This window comes from Stenella coeruleoalba, assembly GCF_951394435.1.
Source record: "Stenella coeruleoalba genome assembly, chromosome: 5".
Lineage (NCBI taxonomy): Eukaryota > Metazoa > Chordata > Mammalia > Artiodactyla > Delphinidae > Stenella > Stenella coeruleoalba.
Window position 1 is genome coordinate 103,868,342 of NC_137150.1, and position 21,608 is coordinate 103,889,949.

At 37.7% G+C, this 21,608-nt stretch overlaps 1 protein-coding gene across 2 annotated transcripts in view; it reads right to left on the reverse strand.

Moving 5' to 3' along the window:
• Nucleotides 1–21,608, reverse strand: part of CSNK2A2IP (casein kinase 2 subunit alpha' interacting protein) — a 258,124-nt gene that overhangs the window by 130,478 nt on the left and 106,038 nt on the right. The window lies entirely within an intron of this gene.

The window sequence follows — 21,608 nt, forward strand, 5'->3', positions numbered from 1 at the left end:
ATGCAACTTTTTAAAAAAATGGTGGTTGCTATAAACCTTAAATTCAGTCTCAGAAGCAATGTTAACAAGTACATTCCCTCTTACTTAGAGGTTTTCTTTCTATAGATGTCTTAACCCATTTAATCATGCTCCAAAATACTACTGCATGGCAGGCAATTAAGACTCTGTAAGTATTCAGAATGTACATCTGTGTACCCATTTCTTTTGAGACAAGAAAAGAAAATTACTTAGCTGTAATTCTTACTCTCGATGAATTGTAATTACAATGATTCTAAGCCTTTTGAACTCAAGTGCTTCCCTAGTGCATCTAAGTTAAAAATCCCATCCAGTGAATTTTAAATCATTCAGTGTCCTCACAAATAGGTGAATGCACCTCCAATTCTTAAAGTCCAGCATGTACCTAAAATTACGAGCTTTACATTTCAGAATAGGCAGGATGGAGACAGTTATAACGATGACCCAGAAGATCAAGAGGAAAAGTTTTTTAAAAATTTACTTCAGTAGATCTAAATAAAGTGTCTCTCCACTCAAAGAAACAACCGTAAGTTCTCACCACCATAATTGGGAGCTGTTCTGGTTAACATCCTTTTACCTCAAAATTATACGGTTCATCAATGTTCAAAGATTTACAAAGAGTACTGAATTTATGCTGAAAATAATTTAACTATGGATGATTCAGAATTTCCTTCAGCATTTTTTCCCTGTCTTGTGCATCATAATTAAACACATAAATCATTATTATTGTGCAGTCTTGTAGGTGCAGAATATATAGGAAATGGGGTTTTCCTATATGTACTTTAAAATATATGTGGGAATAAATCTGCTTTTAGTTTACTTAATGGACATTTATCTGTTGATCATGAAATCAAAAATCTGATGCAAAACATATTCACTGACATTTTTTAGATGTTGGGTTTGCAGATCAACAAGGCTTCAGTGTATACGGAAATAATAGCCCACATGTGCACACATGGGCGTGTGTGCACACAGACACACACAATCTTGTACAGCACAAAAAGACTTTAACATGCCCTTGACGATATAAGCAGCCATGTAGCCAAGAACTCACCAACACACTCTAGCTGCTGAAACTTCCTTCTCATCACTATAGATGTAGTGAATCCTGGGTCTTCATTTAATTTTCACTGGTGAGGAAATAAATGTCCAGGATCTCCATTACCCCATTGCTTGAATCCTTGGTGTCATGAAAACCTTGATGTCCTACCCTTACTACTGGAAGATGAGGGTGGGGATTGTGACTAGGGGCCTGTGTTTCCACTCCCACCTTCAGGCCCACTTCATAATGGGAGATGTGTTCCAGAATCTTGGGTTGGAAATTAGAATTGTTTTCCCATAGAAATAAAAGTCTGAATAATTAAAGCTTCCCAGATAATTAGTATTATAATTCAGCTACTTTATATGATTTTGTGGTCTTGCCAGGATAAACTACTCATATAATGTCAATATTATTAGAAAAATACACTTGGAGTTTTAAAATAACTGAAAATCAATTTTTGAAATATATGCTGTCCATATTTGGGAAATGTCGGTAAATTAAGGAAACAAAGGAAGAAATCAAAGTTAGCACTCTGTAAAATCATAGATTTTACATAATTTTTAGTGGACATACTTTTCAAATATTTTGCATTGACAAACGATCAAATTATAAATAGTAAAATCTAGGGAGTAGAGAGATTTGACCAATATAAAGGAGATATGAGAATTCAAGTCTTATATTCATGTGTTGATTTTTTATTCTAATTCAACTGACTGGATCTTTTTGTTTTTATTTTCTACAGACCTGGTAACACTGGACAAATATCTTTCTTTTTATCTAAAATATCACATTTGTTTTACTTTTTACTAGATTATGCTAAGTAGCATATTTGCAGAACAAAAGAAACTTTCTTTGACCCCACTCTTCACATTAACTACCATTCAATTTCTTTCCTTCCTATACAGCAAAACTCTGTGAAAGAGTTGCCTTTACTTACAACTTCCAATTTCTTTCATCTCATCTCTCTTAAACCTACTCCAATCAAACCTGAAGCTCACCTTTCTTCCAAACCTTTCCTGTCAAGACTATTACTGATGTCCTTGTTCAATCCAATGGTTAGTTTTCTGCCCTTGCTTGACAGGATAGTAGCATTTGACACAGATGAGCATTCCCTCTTTATTGATACGTTTTCCAGGATACCTCCCACTCAGTTTTTGTTTTCTCTCTCTTAACACTTCACCTAATTTCTTGGTTCCTCTTCTCAATCTGCTTCCTTAGGGATCTTATGTAGTTCCAGGATTTTATGTTAGTACTTTGAAGACTTTGTTACATCATCTTGTGATGTCTATAATTTCTGATTAGAAGCTTGTGATTTTATGTATTATCATTCTCCTATAGGTAAGAACTCATTTTTCTCTTGCTACTTTCAAGATATTCTCTTTACCTTTGGTTTTTCAGAAGTTTGACAATGATGTGACCAGACATAGTTTGAGTTATATTTACCTTCATCTGAGTTTGCTTACCTTCTTGAATCTGTAGTATTCTTTCATCAAATTGGAAAATGTTTCAGTCATTTTTTTTCTTCAAATACTTTTTCTGGATTATTCTCTTTCTTCTCTTCTGGACTCCAATTACAGTTATGTTAGACATTTTGGTATTGCCCACAGATTCTAAATACCTGTTCAAAGTTCTGAATCTTTATTTTTTGCTTTTTCAGATTGGATAACTTCTACAGATCTTTCTTCAAGTTCACTGACTCTTTCCCTTGTCATCTCCATTCTGCTTTTAACACCATCCAGGGAATACTTTAATACAGATACTGCGTTTTTCAGTTCTAGAATTTTCACTGGATTCTTTTTTTATGTTTTCTGTTTTTCTGATGAGAAATATATTTTTATTTATTATAACCATCTTTACCTTATTGGGCACAGTTAAAATAGCAACTTTAAAGTCCTTGTCTGCTAATTTCAACATCTGCATTATCTCAGAGTTGGCCTCCATTGTTATTTCTCTTTAGAATGATCACATTTTCCTGATTCTTCATATGTTGAGCAATTTCAGATTATAGTCAGAGCACTGTAAATGGTATGTTGTAGAGAAGAGTCTCTATTTTATGTATATAAAATATTCTATCTTATTCTTTCAGAGAGTGGAATATTTGTTTAATCAGATAGTCAATTTAATTGGACTCAAACTACAAACTGTCTCACCAGAGGTAGCTTAAATATCAGTTCACTTCTCTTGGCCTTAACTGAAATCTTTCTCAATCATGTATGGTTCAAGTGTCAGCAAGAGTTTGATAGAGTTTATACACAGAGAGTAGGGCCCCCTCTCTCTGGCTCTTTGTTTCCCCATTACTTTGTACTCTCTGTGGTTGCCCCAAATTCTGTCTACTGATTCTTCAGGACAGAGAAACTTAAGCTTTTCTATTGCAGTTTAAAACACTCCTTGCAGAAACTACTGAAGATGCACTCAAGCTAAAATTTGTAGAAAATGGGGATCTTGCTCAATGCCAATTACTTCTTACAAGTTTCAATTTTCCTTCATAATCTGCCTGTTTGGGTAGCTTCTTAGTACCTTTGAATAGTTCTTTTAGATATTTTATTTAGAATTTATTGTTGTTATTTGCAAGATGAAGGTCTGTTAGATTACTCAAACATACAAATGGAGAACCAGCCCTCAATTCAGCCTCTTGAACTTAAATACTATCTGTATGCCTAAAACTCCTTAACTTATATCTCCAATCAAGATCTTCCTTATGTATCAAACTGCGTGCTCAACATTCCAACTGGCTGTGAGATAAACATCTCAAACTTAATATATCTAAGATCGATCTCTTGATATTTCCTCTAACTCCAAATGTGTCTATCAGGCAGCCTTCTCCATCTCAACTGCATCCTTCCAGTAACTCAACACAGAAAACTTTGTAGTTCTCTTGACTTCTCCCTTTCTCTCACATCCTTCATCCAATACAGTAGGAAATCCTATTAGCTCCACCTTTAAAAATATGTTCATAATTGAATCACTTGTGCTCACCTTCACAATGGCCACTGTCATCCCTTGCCTGGATTGCAGCAATAACGTTCTAACTGCTCTTGTTGTAACTACCCTTGTCCCTTCGGTCTGTATTTACCACAGTAGGCAGAACAAGCCTTTAAAGAGGCAAATCAGATCACTTTACTCCTCAACACTGAAGTGGAGTCCTGTTTTACTCAAAGTAAAAGCCAAATTCTGTAAAATGAGCTGTAAGTCCCAACGATCTGCTCTCCACTACCTCTCTAACCTCTTCTCTTACTTTTGCCATTACTTTTGCCAAAAGCCTTACACTTTTGCCATTTCTAGGACTTTTGCTCAAGTTTTTGCCTCTCCCTGAACCTCTTCCCCAGAATATCAGGTTAGCTAACCTCCTTACCTCTACCAAATGTCTGTGTAAATCTTATCTTCAAAATGAGACCTATTTTGACCATTCTATTTAATACTGCAACTACCTCACCCATCCCACTCTTGCAGTCATTTTTGTCTGTGTCAACCTGCAAGAATGAAGCTCACTGTGGGCATACATCTCTGCCCCCAGGGTATCTCAATTATCTAGAACACTGGCTGGCACATACTAATTGTTTAATAAACATATGTTGAATAATAAATGTCAAGCCCAATCTTGCCTAATGTCAGAAAACAGAATCTTAGTCATTTCCTGCTATCCTTTGTCATTTCAGGTTTAAGTGTAATTCATTCAAAATTTCCCTTCCTCTTCTTTCTCCTCAACCTGGTACATAATTTTCCGGGGGCTTATCTGGAGGAGGGCGTCCAGGAGGGTATGTCTGGCCTGTGGCTGCCTTCTGTACTACACAGTGATCTGTTGAGATGGCCTCTGCCTCTCCTGGCCTCTGCTCCTGCATCCATCCACACTGCAACTCTCTGAGAATCAGTCATTACTCCATGGTCTGCAGTAGCATCAAACAACCAAAACTGAGAAGTCACTTTTATGGTTAGTTCTTTTTTTCAGCCAATTTTGCACCCTCTTTGAAGGCTGTTGGGAAAATTAAACTATTTTCACATGCTTCTCTGGAATCGCCCAAAATCTTTATCAAGACTTTGTCTTAGATACCACAAAAATCCATAAGAACTCACACCCTTATCAATATGGGAAATATCTTCAAGAGTAGAGCCTGCTGACATCGTAGAACTAGCACCCTCTATCTTTTGGATATCCAAACTTATCTTGGGGGTTTTTGTCAGTATTCTTCCTCCTGTTTTGAAATAACCATGGATAGGGAAGAGAAGCAGAGCATGGGCCCAGCCCTAAGCAGGTTTAACTATCTTGCTTCCTCTCCTTTTCTATTCCCCTCTACAGTTCAGAGGAGCTCATGGCAGGAGGGGGGGGGGGGTAGTTTGGAACTGGATAACAAATATTCTTCCTAAACACTTCCTTCTTGCATAGGAAATAAAGCTTTTGAGTTTAAAAGCCAAGGATTTGCTGCTTTTTCTTTTTTTCCCCCAGTCCTCCAAATGATAACATCTGATGACTAATTTCTGGATGTCTGCAATGGAATAAAAGGTCTCAAAGCCAAAGAAAAGCAAATCAAAGAAGTTTAAATGTTGGGAATGAGGTCAGGCAGAAAAGGGAGGAAGTGATGGTGAGGATATTTCAGTCAACACTTCAATATGTCCCAAATATTAGCTCTAATCTTTATCACTTGAAGAACTTCTTATACCTGAGTTAGCCTTTTGTTGAAAAATAACCACGTAGCAAAAAGAATAAAAGATGAGAAAATGTAATTAATCTTTTCTCACAAGACAGATTTCCATAGTAATGTTGAAGTTACCCAGTATTTTCATGAAACTAAAAAAAAAATACACTAGCTCTGAGGTTTGATGTACTAAGAAAAAAATCAAATGGGATAAACGTGGGAATGTCTCCCTCTCTGAGCCTAAGTATGGTTTAGAGATTCAGGCACACAAAGTGAAGAAAGAAAAAGAATTATCCTCCTTTGACATATAGTATTGAGAAACAAACTGACTTAACATATTAGCATCAAATAAAGCCAGAATCTAAATGAAGAAATTCTTTGCCTTAATGAAGGTCATATGTAAACATACAGAGAATTCCACACTAGCTTTAAAAGGAAACTCGGGAAATTAACTTCCACACATGATTAACTTTGAGGTTTTTAGAGGAAAGTAACTGCCTATATCCCGAGTAATATTATTTAAAATTTAGTTTCTTGTATAATTAATGAACAATTGAAAGTGATTACCTTTTTATTGCAAGTGAGTAAATTTTTTGAAAAGTTAAATCCTCAGGATATTTATATAGGTTTTTCCCTTCACCAGGCACAATCTCCCCAGCCCGGGTTCTGTCTCAGCTGAAACAGCAGAGAGACCTTCTTGGATGCCCTGCTCACAAAGGTCAATTCAAACTCATTTCTATTATTCACTAACTATAAAGTCGTTTATATAATTTTATAAATTATATATTTGTTTATGTATTTATTCCTTTATCATCTGCTTTCTACATCAGATTATAAACTCCACAAAACAAGCTGTCTTTCTTAATTCTTCCAAGTATATCCATCATTTAGCAAGATGCTTAGTACAGAGCAGGTAATTAAATGTTTGCTAAATGAGTAAAAGACAAAAGAAAGAAAATATACAGTTAATTGCTCTGAGAATTTTTTAATTAATTCGTAGTTTTCTGAATGACAAATATACTAATACTCATTACATGTAATACTTCTTTCTTACCTTCTTCCAAGACTCCATTGTTTCTAAAACTGTGCTGTGCTGGTAAATGATGGACAACCTGCTCTCTGAATGAAAAGTTAGGCATGTATATATGTCCATGAGTTTATTGCAAGTTTTACTGACATACAATTTACAACTAATAATAAAATACACCAAATTCTTTATTGAAAATCCCATATAGCCAATTACTTCTCACAGAATGCTTTTGATGATTTTGGCCAAACTCTTGTATCCATAGTCAATCTGTATTTGAAATTCACAAATCAATGTAATTCCAATGTGGAAATTGGTTGACATTTTTGTCTACGATTTTAGTACAATAAAAATCACAAAACAGACATATGTCAGAATTTCACACATTTGTCAACAGTGTGAGCAAATTTTTTGCTGAGTCAGATAGTAGTTTTCAAACACTAGAGAAATATTTTCTCCAATTCTTGTGGTCCTCACAATGTAACATCTGTATGCACAACACATTTTTAAGTTTAATTTGCATCATTCATATGTTCTCCATCGCTTTCTTATGAGTAGACCAGGAGTAGAAAAACTTTCTCTGTAAATGGTCAAATAGAAAATATTTTAGACTATAAGGGCCATACAGTCTCTGTTATAATTATTCCTCTTTACCATTATAATGCAAAAGGAGCCATAGATATTTTATTTAAAATATGGGTGTGTCTGTGTTCCTATAAAACTTGAACTATGTACAAATAATACGACTATGTACAAAAGCAAGCAATGGGCTAGATTTGGCCCAAAAGATGTTTGCCAACCCTTGGCCTAACAGAACTATGAACCTGAATTTTATCACTTGCCATTTTTATGGTGTAAATACTTCCACACTGCTGATTTCAAGCTACCAATGTGACATCACTGCATGCTGAGTTAGTTAGGAAAAGATGAACAGTAGAATAGGAACCACTATATGATATTTCCAGTCTATTAGAGATATAATATATATAAATAAACTAAAGAATATGGATAATAGCAAAAGGTACTAAAATAATTAGAAAGTGATGAGTTGTGTTTATTAACTCTGTTTTTGACATATCTTATTTACTTAGAGTTTATATAATTTAATTTTTTAAAGGCTGTGTAGAACACTTGACTCATGAAATTCCTGAAAATCTAACAATCAGCTCTCGGGAACTGATAGAAATAGGCTTCTGCACACCATAGCTATTCCTCCTTCCTTGAACTCTCTCTACCCTCTGCATCTCCTATTTTAATCAGATTCTCTTCTTTCTTGTTTGACTTTCCCTTATTTATTCTCAGGTAGCTCCTTCTCCTATTCTCATTTTCAATTTATAGGATTCAATGTGAGTCTGTTCTTCTGTCCCTACGTAATCCCACAGCACACTCTCTTAGCTTAACTTCAGCTATTCCTTTATTGCTGATTATGCTAATATATATATATATATATATATATATATATATATATATGGATGTTTTTGACTCCCTACTGTCATTTCAAATTTAATAAGCCTAAAATCAGTCATCACATTTTCCAGTCCCCCTCCCTCCTGCCTTAATTGTTCAAAGTATTTTCCTTAGTAAGACAAGTTTGGAACTTTTAATTCAACTTCTCTTTGGCCTGTATCCCTTCTTATCAATATTTTCTGTCAAATATCTTCCATTACATCCCTCTCCCGTCACATTTCCACCATACAGCATACACCTGAATCACAGCCATAGTCTCTCAGCTGATCTCCCTGTCTTCAAACTTCTCATTCTTACAAGGTTTCTGATAGTGTAATTAGGCTCAGTTGTTCTAAATCCTGAGTTTATCATACTTAAACCCTTGATTAAGACCTAAAATGGATTTTATTGCCTACCTCACTAAGCCTAAGTTTCATGCCTCAGTTTCAAGGGCTTCATAATTTAGCCCAATGCATCTTTACTAGCCCAATGCATCTGTACTAAGGTATCTTTACTAATTCAGTATCTCCTGTAGGAAAAAAATTCCTAGATACTATAACTTGTATTTCATTTTCACATGGGTACTCAAGAAATAATTTGTCATAATTGGAGATATATTAAGAAACTCAAAAGATACGCTTCCATTGAAAAATAAAAATACAATATACTAAAGAAACTATAGATATGCTAAGAAAAACTTATTTATCCACTCATTCAATAGACTAAATAAATAGGCCAAGTCCTAAGAATTTTGCTATGTGCTAAGGACACTAGGATGAATCAGACAAATTTTCTGACTTCAGAAAGCTGCATTCTACTAGAATACCATTATAATCAACATATTTTTAAAATAACATTGCCTCAGAAACTTGGCACATTTTGGTGAAAAAGGTATTCAGAGCTAGAATTTCACATATTGTGTCAAGGGCCATATAAAGGACTTATTGAAGAATATTCCCGATGGCGGAAGAGTAAGACGCGGAGATCACCTTCCTCCCCACAGATACACCAGAAATACACCTACATGTGGAACAACTCCTACAGCACACCTACTGAACGCTGGCAGAAGACCTCAGACCTCCCAAAAGGCAAGAAACCCCCCCACGTACCTGGGTAGGGCAAAAGAAAAAAAAAAAACAGAGACAAAAGGATAGGGACAGGACCTGCACCAGTGGGAGGGAGCTGTGAAGGAGGAAAGGTTTCCACACACTAGGAAGACCCTTCACTGGCAAAGACAGGGGTGGCGGAGGGGGGATGCTGCAGAGCTGCGGAGGAGAGCACAGCAACAGGGGTGCGGAGGACAAAGCGGGGAGATTTCTGCACAGAGGATCAGGGCCGACCAGCACTCACCAGGCAGAGACGCTTGTCTGCTCACCCGCCGGGGTGGGCAGGGCTAGGAGTTGAGGCTCGGGCTTCGGTCTGAGCGCCGGGAGAGGACTGGGGTTGGCGGCATGAGCACAGCCTGCAAGGGGTTAGTGTGCCACGGCTAGCCGGGAGGCAGCCCAGGGAAAAGTCTGGACCTGCCGAAGAGGCAAGAGACTTTTTCTTCCCTCTTTGTTTCTTGGTGCGCGAGGAGAGGGGATTAAGAGCGTTGCTTAAAGGAGCTCCAGAGACGGGCACGAGCCGCGGTTAAAAGCGCGGACCACAGAGACGGGCATGAGACGCTAAGGTTGCTGCCGCCGCCACCAAGAAGCCTGTGTGCAAGCACAGGTTACTATACACAACCCCCTTCCAGGGAGCCAGTACAGCCCACCACTGCCAGGGTCACGGGATCAAGGGACAACTCCCCCAGGAGAACGCACTGCGCGCCTCAGGCCGGTGCAACGTCACGCCGGCCTCTTCCGCCACAGGCTCGCCCCGCACTCCGTGCCCCTCCCTCCCCCCGGCCTGAGTGAGGCAGAGCCACCGAATCAGCAGCTCCTTTAACCCCGTCCTGTCTGAGTGAAGAACAGACGCCCTCCGGCGACCTACATGCAGAGGCGGGGGAAAATCCAAACCTGAGCCCCTGGGAGCTGTGAGAACAAAAAAGAGAAAGGGAAATCTCTCCCAGCAGCCTCAGAAGCAGCGGATTAAACCTCCACAATCAACTTGATGTACCCTGCATCTGTGGAATACATGAATAGACAACGAATCATCCCAAATTGAGGAGGTGGACTTTGAGAGCAAGATATATGATTTTTTTCCCCTTTTCCTCTTTTTGTGAGTGTGTATGTGTATGCTTCTGTGTGAGATTTTGTCTATATAGCTTTGCTTCCACCATTTGTCCTAGGGTTCCATCTGTCAATTTTTTTTTTATTTTTTCTTTTTCTTCTTAATTTTTTTTATTTTAATAATTTTATTATATTTTATCTTACTTTATTTTATTTTACTTTATCTTCTTTCTTTCTTTTTCCCTCCTTCCCCCCTTCCTTCCTTCCTCCTTCCCTCCCTCCCTCCTTTCATTCTTTCTTTCTTTCTTCTTCTACTAATTCTTTCTTTATACTTTTTCCCCTTTTATTCTGAGCTGTGTGGATGAAAGGCTTTTGATGCTGCAGCCAGGAGTCAGTGCTGTGCCTCTGAGGTGGGAGAGCCAACTTCAGGACACGGGTCCACAAGAGACCTCCCAGCTCCACATAATATCAAATGGCGAAAATCTCCCAGAGATCTCCATCTCAACACCAGCACCCAGCTTCACTCAACGACCAGCAAGCTACAGTGCTGGACACCCTATGCCAAACAACTAGCAAGACAGGAATACAACCCCACCCATTAGCAAAGAGGCTGCCTAAAATCATAATAAGTCCACAGACACCCCAAAACACACCACCAGATGTGGACCTGCCCACCAGAAAGACAAGATCCAGCCTCATCCACCAGAACACAGGCACTAGTCCCCTCCACCAGGAGGCCTACACAACCCACTGAACCAACCTTAGCCACTGGGGACAGACACCAAAAACAACAGGAACTACGAACCTGCACCCTGAAAAAAGGAGACCCCAAACACTGTAAGATAAGCAAAATGAGAAGACAGAAAAGCACACAGCAGATGAAGGAGCAAGATAAAAACCCATCAGACCTAACAAATGAAGAGGAAATAGGCAGTCTACCTGAAAAAGAATTCAGAATAATGATAGTAAAGATGATCCAAAATCTTGGAAATAGAATAGACAAAATGCAAGAAACATTTAACAAGGACCCAGAAGAACTAAACATGAAACAAACAGCGATGAACAACACAATAAATGAAATTAAAAATACTCTAGATGGGTTCAATGGCAGAATAACTGAAGCAGAAGAACGGATAAGTGACCTGGAAGATAAAATAGTGGAAATAATTACTGCAGAGCAGAATAAAGAAAAAAAGAATGAAAAGAACTGAGGACAGTCTTAGAGACCTCTGGGACAACATCAAATGCACCAACATTCGAATTATAGGGGATCCAGAAGAAGAAGAGAAAAAGAAAGGGACTGAGAAAATATTTGAAGAGATTATAGTTGAAAACTTCCCTAATATGGGAAAGGAAATAGTTAATCAAGTCCAGGAAGCACAGAGAGTCCCATATAGGATAAATCCAAGGAGAAATACGCCAAGACACATATTAATCAAACTGTCAAAAATTAAATACAAAGAAAACATATTAAAAGCAACAAGGGAAAAACAACAAATAACACACAAGGGAATCCCCATAAGTTTAACAGCTGATCTTTCAGCAGAAACTCTGCAAGCCAGAAGGGAATGGCAGGACATATTTAAAGCGATGAAGGAGAAAAACCTACAACCAAGATAACTCTACCCAGCAAGGATCTCATTCAGATTTGATGGAGAAAATAAAAACTTTAAAGACAAGCAAAAGCTGAGAGAGTTCAGCACCACCAAACCAGCTTTACAACAACTGCTAAAGGAACTTCTCTAAGCAAGAAACACAAGAGAAGGAAAAGACCTACAATAATGAACCCAAAACAATTAAGAAAATGGGAATAGGAACATACATATCGATAATTACCTTAAATGTAAATGGACTAAATGTTCCCACCAAAAGACACAGATTGGCTGAATGGATACAAAAACAAGACCCATATATTTGCTGTCTACAAGAGACCCACTTCAGACCTAGAGACACATACAGATTGAAAGTAAGGGGATGGAAAAAGATATTTCATGCAAATGGAAACCAAAAGAAAGCTGGAGTAGCAATTCTCATATCAGACAAAATAGACTTTAAAATAAGGACTATTAGAAGAGACAAAGAAGGACACTACATAATGATCAAGGGATGGGTCCAAGAAGAAGATATAACAATTGTAAATATTTATGCACCCAACATAGAAGCACCTCAATACATAAGGCAAATACTAACAGCCATAAAAGGGGAAATTGACAGTAACACATTCATAGTAGGGGACTTTAACACCCCACTTTCACCAATGGACAGATCGTCCAAAATGAAAATAAATAAGGAAACACAAGCTTTGAATGATACATTAAACAAGATGGACTTAATTGATGTTTATAGGACATTCCATCCAAAAACAACAGAATACACATTTTTCTCAAGTGCTCATGGAACATTCTCCAGGATAGATCATATCTTGGGTCACAAGTCAAGCCTTCGTAAATTTAAGAAAATTGAAATTGTTTCAAATATCTTTTCTGACCACAATGCTATGAGACTTGATATCAATTACAGGAAAGATCTGTAAAAGATACAAACACATGGAGGCTAAACAATACACTACTTAATAAAGAAGTGATCACTGAAGAAATCAAAGAGGAAATCAAACAATAACTAGAAACAAATGACAATGGAGACATGACAACCCAAAACCTATGGGATGCAGCAAAAGCAGTTCTAAGGGGGAAGTTTATAGCACTACAATCCTACCTTCAGAAACAGGAAACATCTCGAATAAACACCTAACCTTGCACCTAAAGCAATTAGAGAAAGAAGAACAAAAAAAACCCAAAGTTAGCAGAAGGAAAGAAATCATAAAAATCAGATCAGAAATAAGTGAAAAAGAAATGAAGGAAACGATAGCAAAGATCAATACAACTAAAAGCAGGTTCTTTGAGAAGATAAACAAAATTGATAAACCATTAGCCAGACTCATGTACCAGAGTCATGTACCACAATGTTCAAAAAAAGGGAGACGACTCAAATCAATAGAATTAGAAATGAAAAAGGAGAGGTAACAACTGACACTGCAGAAATAAAAAAGATCATGAGAGGGGCTTCCCTGGTGGCGCAGTGGTTGGGAGTCTGCCTGCTAATGCAGGGGACACGGGTTCGAGCCCTGGTCTGGGAGGATCCCACGTGCCGCGGAGCGGCTGGGCCCGTGTGCCACGACTACTGAGCCTGCGCGTCTGGAGCCTGTGCTCCGCAACAGGAGAGGCCGCGATAGTGAGAGGCCCGCGCACTGCGATGTAGAGTGGCCCCAGCTTGCCAAAACTAGAGAAAGCCCGCGCACAGAAACGAAGACCCAACATAGCAAAAATAAATAATAATTATTTAAAAAAAAAAAAAAAGATCATGAGAGATTACTATAAGCAACTCTATGCCTATAAAATGGACAACCTGGAAGAAATGGACAAATTCTTAGAAATGCATAATCTGCCAAGACTGAATCAGGAAGAAATAGAAAATATGAATAGACCAATCACAAGCACTGAAATTGAAACTGTGATTAAAAATCTTCCAACAAAAGCCCAGGACCATATGGCTTCCCAGGCGAATTCTATCAAACATTTAGAGAAGAGCTAACACCTATCCTTCTCAAACTCTTCCAAAATATAGCAGAGGGAGGAACACTCCCAAATTCCTTCTACGAGGCCACCATCACCTTGATACCAAAACCAGACAAGGATGTCACAAAGAAAGAAAACTACAGGCCAATATCACTGATGAACATAGATGCAAAAATCCTCAACAAAATACTAGCAAACAGAATCCAACAGCACATTAAAAGGATCATACACCATGATCAAGTGGGGTTTATTCCAGGAATGCAAGGATTCTTCAATATACGCAAAACAATCAATGTGATAAACCATATTAACAAATTGAAGGAGAAAAACCATATGATCATCTCAATAGATGCAGAGAAAGCTTTCAACAAAATTCAACACCTATTTATGATAAAAACCCTGCATAAAGTAAGCATAGAGGGAACTTTCCTCAACATAATAAAGGCCATATATGACAAACCCACAGCCAACGTCGTCCTCAATGGTGAAAAACTGAAAGCATTTACACTAATATCAGGAACAAGACAAGGTTGCCCACTCTCACCACTGTTATTCAACATAGTTTTAGAATTTTTAGCCACAGCAATCAGAGAAGAAAAGGAAATAAAAGGAATCCAAATCGGAAAAGAAGAAGTAAAGCTGTCACTATTTGCAGATAACATGATACTATACATAGAGAATCCTAAGAGGCTACCAGAAAACTACTAGAGCTACTCAATGAATTTGGTAAAGTAGCAGGATACAAAATTAATGCACAGAAATTTCTGGCATTCCTATACACTAATGATGAAAAATCTGAAAGTGAAATCAAGAAAACACTCCCATATACCATTGCAACAAAAAGAATAAAATATCTAGGAATAAACCTACCGAAGGAGACAAAAGAGCTCTATATAGAAAATTATAAGACACTGATGAAAGAAATTAAAGATGGAGAGATGTACCATGTTCTTGGATTGGAAGAATCAACATCGTGAAAATGACTCTACTACCCAAAGCAATCTACAGATTCAATGCAATCCCTCTCAAATTACCACTGGTATTTTTCACAGAACTAGAACAAAAATTTTCACAATTTGTATGGAAACACAAAAGACCCCAAATAGCCAAAGCAATCTTGAGAACAAAAAACGGAGCTGGAGGAATCAGGCTCCCTGACTTCAGACTATACTTCAAAGCTATAGTAATCAAGACAGTATGGTCCTGGCACAAAAACAGAAATATAGATCAATGGAACAGGATAGAAAGCCCAAAGATAAACCCACGCACATATGGTCACCTTATCTTTGATAAAGGAGGCAGGAATGTACAGTGGAGAAAGGACAGCCTCTTCAATAAGTGGTGCTGGGAAAACTGGACAGGTACATGTAAAAGTATAAGAGTACATCACTCCCTAACACCATACACAGAAATAAGCTCAAAATGGATTAAAGACCTAAATGTAAGGCCAGAAACTATCAAACTCTTAGAGGAAAACATAGGCAGAACACTCTATGACATAAATCACAGCAAGATCCTTTTTGACCCACCTCCTAGAGAAATGGAAATAAAAACAAAAATAAAGAAATGGGACCTAATGAAACTTCAGAGCTTTTGCACAGCAAAGGAAACCATAAATAAGACCAAAAGACAACCCTCAGAATGGGAGAAAATATTTGCAAATGAAGCAACTGACAAGGGATTAATCTCCAAAATTTATAATCAGCTCATGCAGCTCAAAAACAAAAACCCCAATCCAAAAATGGGCAGAAGACCTAAATAGACATTTCTCCAAAGAAGATATACAGTCTGCCAACAAACACATGTAAGAATGCTCAACTTGGGCTTCCCTGGTGGTGCAGTGGTTGAGAGTCTGCCTGCCCATGCAGGGGACATGGGTTCGTGCCGCGGTCCGGGAGGATCCCACATGCTGCAGAGCGGCTGGGCCCGTGAGCCATGGCCGCTGAGCCTGTGCGTCCGTAGCCTGTGCTCCGCAACGGGAGAGGCCACAACAGTGAGATGCCCGTGTACCGCAAAAAAAAAAAAAAAAAAAAAAAAAGAATGCTCAACTTCATTAATCATTAGAGAAATGAAAATCAAAACTACAATGAGATATCATCTGACACCAGTCAGAATGGCCATCATCAAAAAGTCTAGAAACAATAAATGCTGGAGAGGGTGTGGAGAAAAGGGAACCCTCTTGCACTGTTGGTGGGAATGTAAATTGATACAGCCACTGTGGTGAACAGTATGGACGTTCCTTAAAAAACTACAAATAGAACTACCATATGACCCAGCAATCCCACTATTGGGCATATACCCTGAGAAAACCATAATTCAAAAAGAGTCATGTACCACAATGTTCATTGCAGCTCTATTTACAATAGCCCGGAGATGGAAACAACCTAAGTGTCCATCATCTGATGAATGGATAAAAAAGATATGGCACATATATACAATGGAATATTACTCAGCCATAAAAAGAAACAAAATTGAGCTATTTGTAATTAGGTGGATAGACCTAGAGTCTGTCATACAGAGTGAAGTAAGTCAGAAAGAAAAAGACGAATACCGTATGCTAACACATATATATGGAATTTAAGAAAAAAAGAATGTCATGAAGAACCTAGGGGTAAGACAGGAATAAAGATACAGACCTACTAGAGAATGGACTTGAGGATATGGGGAGGGGTAATGGTAAGCTGTGACAAAGCGAGAGAGAGGCATGTACATATATACACTACCAAACGTAAGGTAGATAGCTAGTGGGAAGCAGCCACATAGCACAGAGAGATCAGCTCGGTGCTTTGTGACCGCCTGGAGGGGTGGGATAGGAAGGGTGGGAGGGAGGGAGACGCAAGAGGGAAGAGGTATGGGAACATATGTATATATATATAACTGATTCACTTTGTTATAAAGCAGAAACTAACACACCATTGTAAAGCAATTATACTCCAATAAAGATGTTAAAAAAAAAAAGAATATTCCCTTCCTTAGATAAATTAGATAAACCATTTAACAGAATATTTTTAAAATTAACTTTTAAAATATATATTGAATTACAGGCAATAGTATTATAAGAATATTTGAAAATATTTTCTCTCATTTCAAATTTTAGTAGGGATTTTGATGGTCTAAACATTTGACTTAATCTGTATTTTTATGAGAGAATTATATTTACATTTTTGTAAATTTTTCACTGTTTTGAAGAACACAAGCAGTTTTGCGTTACACGTGTTCTACCCAGCAAATTGATACTGCTTGTCCCACAACAGCAGACGTTTTTAGATGTGGCAAAAAAAAAGCCCTTTTTAAGCACCTTTTAAAAAATGTTAACCTTAGACCATATGTAATCTCTTGAGCAATTCCTAATATTACATGGAGAACTACAGCTATAAAAAATAGTGTAACAATCATTTAAAAGTGATTACTTAGTTGGCTTCTCTAAATAAAATTGCACGCTATTGCTTTCCCATTAATAAAGTACAGCTGTATAGTATTGAGATTTTTTTTTCTAATGTAAATTCAGTAAAAAGTCCTCAGTTATAAGAAAATTGAAATTTCACTATGAATAACTCAGAATTTTAGAAGCGACTGTCCATTTTAAAGCTATTAAACAGTACAAGTAGATATTTAACTCAGCTTTAGGGAAACATAATACATGCAATATTTCTGTATCATAAAAATAACAGTAATGAATAATGATTAAAATCCAGAGTATTTGAAAGTGAAATTAAAACACATTTAAGAAAAGGTATATATTTTTAAGGACATAATATGGACATTGTTTATCCACCTGGATTTCATGAAATTCTTAATCTTCATTGTTATATGAAGCCTTAAAAATTAGCTTTCTTTGGTTCAGGGGGATTAAGTAGAAATCTGTCTTCACTGTTCCATTAGCTCTAGTGGTAGACATTAAATCTCCTTCTTGGAATTAAATGTCTTAAGAATGTGTAAAGATGGAAAATGAGTCTTTCTGGTGAACATTTTCTTGCATAACTTTGTGTTTCTAATGTGATAATCTGTATGTTATCTTTAAACTACAATTAAACTATTTAAAAGTAACTTAGAGCTGAGTAAGAAAGTTGAGCAAAGATCTATTTCAGTTTTAAAATGGTATGATCTCACACTATAAGCCTTTTTTAAAATTGTCTCAAGAGCTCATAACACTTTTTTCTTCCAAAAGTCAACGTAGATGTCATATCTTTTATCCAATAAGATTTTTTTAAGTTATCCACTAGTTGTCCAGTACCAAGCCTCATGATAATTGTCAGTGACCAAGCCAGGTCAATTTTAGACATGTATGATGTGACGAGACATGAAATACAACTCTTTTTGCATGGTTCATAAATTGATTTTGAAGGCAAATGGAGAAAAGCTTCCTAAATTTGTTTTACAAAAAATAATACTATTAGAATATTTGTACAAATTTTCTAGTTTTGAGACAAAAGATATTAGCTTGAATCTATACATTATGTATATTTATCAAAAAAAATTATCACAACTGTGGAAAGAAAATAGAAACACTAGTGGAAAGAAGGACTGAAGAAAAGGACAGAGAAGGAGAGAGAGAGAGAGAAAGAGGAGAAAAATCTGCATTCACAAACCAACTCTGCAGCCTTCTAGTTACTTAACCTCAGAAACTTAACTTTTGAACATCATTTTTCTCATATGATTGCTGTGAGAATGACGTGAAAGTTATGTAAAATATATAGTGTACACTGGGTTCTTTTACCTTACAACTGAAATAAAAGGTAATTTAATACTGATCCCTTTCTTATTGATGGTTACTATATACATGCATTCTACTTTTAAAATTCTTTATTAAGAAGCTTTATGACTCAACTGTCCAGCAGCAGGAACCCAGAAATTTGGTCATATACTAAGAGTGTGGGTTACTTTCTCTGCTAGTGAATCATAAATCTATATTGAAGTGAGTCCAAAGTAAAAACTTCAGTATGAATATGTTGGTTAAAGTTTGGGGGAGAGCGGCACCTATACTGTTTTGATTCTTTACTTCTTTATGTCTCTCGGTGGGGCTTGCCCTTCTTGTCCTTCAAAATTCACCAAGCTGAGAATAGATGTCCCTTCCGGAACAGTAAGATCATGTCACACTGCATTCTTCTAGTGACTTTGAAACAGATCAGTACCAAGGCATCTGAGGCAATATGAGCATCACAGATTTCTGCTCAGCTACCCATTGCTCCTGCTGCATGGCCCAGCCAGCCCTCAAGGCTCTGCTGCTTTTGAGCTAGGCTCAGGGGCCACAGGACCTTTGTTGAAGCTGCCTATGATCCCTCCTGCTAAGACACCAACAAGACATTCTACCCTCAGATATTGCAGTCTCACCAGCAGTGCTGCAGGATACAGCGAGTGGTTATTGGTAATTTCAGGACTCAGATTTCCTCCTCCAGCATCTTCCTTGAACTTCTAAGCATGGAGAAATCTTTCCAAACTGGAGGGGAAACACCAGTCGCCAAGAAAACCTGTTCAAGTCGTTTTGTCTATATCCATGAATATCCTTCCTTTTGACTCCTCCACCATCCCTCCAAATTATTTTAAAGACTTAGGCTTTCAGAAAACAAAATCCACACAGACTTGTCTCCTTTCCAATCTACTCATGCCTGGTTTGATGTCCATGATAGATAAATAACTCCTTAAATGGACAAAAGGAACAGGAAAACAGAATACAACAGGAAAACTATACATGCACATCCTAAAATGTTCAGTCCAAAAGAGTATCACCTTACTTTTTTTTTTTTTCACTAAAATCATTTGAAATACATGAAGGCTCTTCAGAAAACCCTTTTGTCCTAATCCAGATACATTGCTTTTGATTTTTTAAGTAATTATTTTAGGTCCAGTCATGATAAACTTTATAGGGGACACAAAGTGTGGTGGAGTCTATGACAAAAAAATGGCTTTTTTCAGTGATTTTTACCTCCCCATCTTTCACATTATAAAAATCTGGGTAAAGAAGCAAGGAGAGTGGTAGGGAAGGCTTACCATCTGACTCAATCAATCTTACTTGAAAACAGAATCCCAAAAGATGCTCAATCTATTCTCTACTTCAGAAATTATATATAATCCCTACCCTTATCAGCCCAAGGGTTTTATTGTTTATTCACACACATAAGTATGTCATTGTATATTGTGACTTTCTTTCCAGTACCTACAACTCTCCCTCTCCTCTGGTTCCCTCTGGTTAGCATTTGAACAAGCTTAACTGTCTTCAATCTTGGAACACTCTTCCCTCTACTCGTAAACCCTCAGGTAACTATCACCTCTCTCTCTTCAACCTTCAGAACCAAACTTGTTGAAAATGTCTACAGTCGGTCTCCAATACCTCTCCACCCATCTTTCTTCAAACCACACAGTGATTAACTCTCTATAGAAGCAGCTCTGACCAAGGCCACCTCCTCATTGATATATCCACTGGAAACTTCTCAGTTCTTATCTCATTTCTAGTTTACTATTTTCTGGTCTGTGTCCTTCATTCAACTGTTAGTTCTATAAGGGCACCTATGTATAGTGACCAGTGCATCGAACTCACCCAAAACCATTGTCTAACAAATGAAAAGCAGAAAGGCACAGAAAGTAGTAGTTCCACCTAAATCATAACTTCCATCAAGGAAAATATATTTTCTCGAAACATAAAGATTTAGTCTCCAGCCTGAAACTAATTCAGGTATGCCTAGGATTTTTTTTTTTTTTCTAGACATTTTTCCAAAGAAGACATACAGATTGGCAACAAACACATTAAAGGATGCTCAACATCACCAATCACCAGAGAAACGTAAATCAAAACTATAATGAGGCACCACCCCACACCAGTCAGAACGGCCATCATCAAAAAAATCTACAAACAATAAATGCTGGAGAGGGTGTGGAGAAAAGGGAACCCTCCCGCACTGCCGGTGAGAATGTACACCGATACTGCCACTATGGAGAACAATATGGAGGCTCCTCAAAAAACTAAAAATAGAACTACCATACGACCCATCAATCCCACCACTGGGCATACACCCCGAGAAAACCACAATTCAAAAAGAGCCATGCACCACAATGCTCATCGCAGCTCCATTTACAATAGCCAGGACATCGAAGCAACCCAACTGTCCACCGACAGACAAATGGATTTGGCACATATATACAATGGAATATTACTCAGCCATAAAAAGAAACAAAATTGAGTTATCTGTAGTGAGGTGGATGGACCCAGTGTCTGCCACACAGAGTGAAGTAAGCCAAAAAGAGAAAAACAAATACCGTATGCTAACACATATAAATGGAATCCAAAAAAAAAAAGGTTCTGACTAATCTAGGGGCAGGACAAGAACAAAGACGCAGACCCACTAGAGAATGGACCCGAGGACACGGGGAGGGGGAAGGGCAAGCTGGGACAAAGCGAGAGAGTGGCATGGACACACACACACCACCAAACGCAAAATAGATAGCCAGCGGGAAGCAGCCGCACAGCACAGGGAGATCAGCTAGGCGCTCCGCGACCACCTGGAGGTGTGGGACAGGGAGGGTGGGAGGGAGATGCAAGAGGGAGGAGACATGGGGACATAAGCACAGCTGATACACTTTGTTATAAAGTAGAAACCAACACACCACTGCAAAGCAGTCATACTCCAATAAAGATGTTAAAAAGATAAAAATAAATAAAATAACAGAACAAAATGAAACCAAAACCACATATTTTCCTGGGGCCTCCGCGGTCAGTGTCTTTGCCCC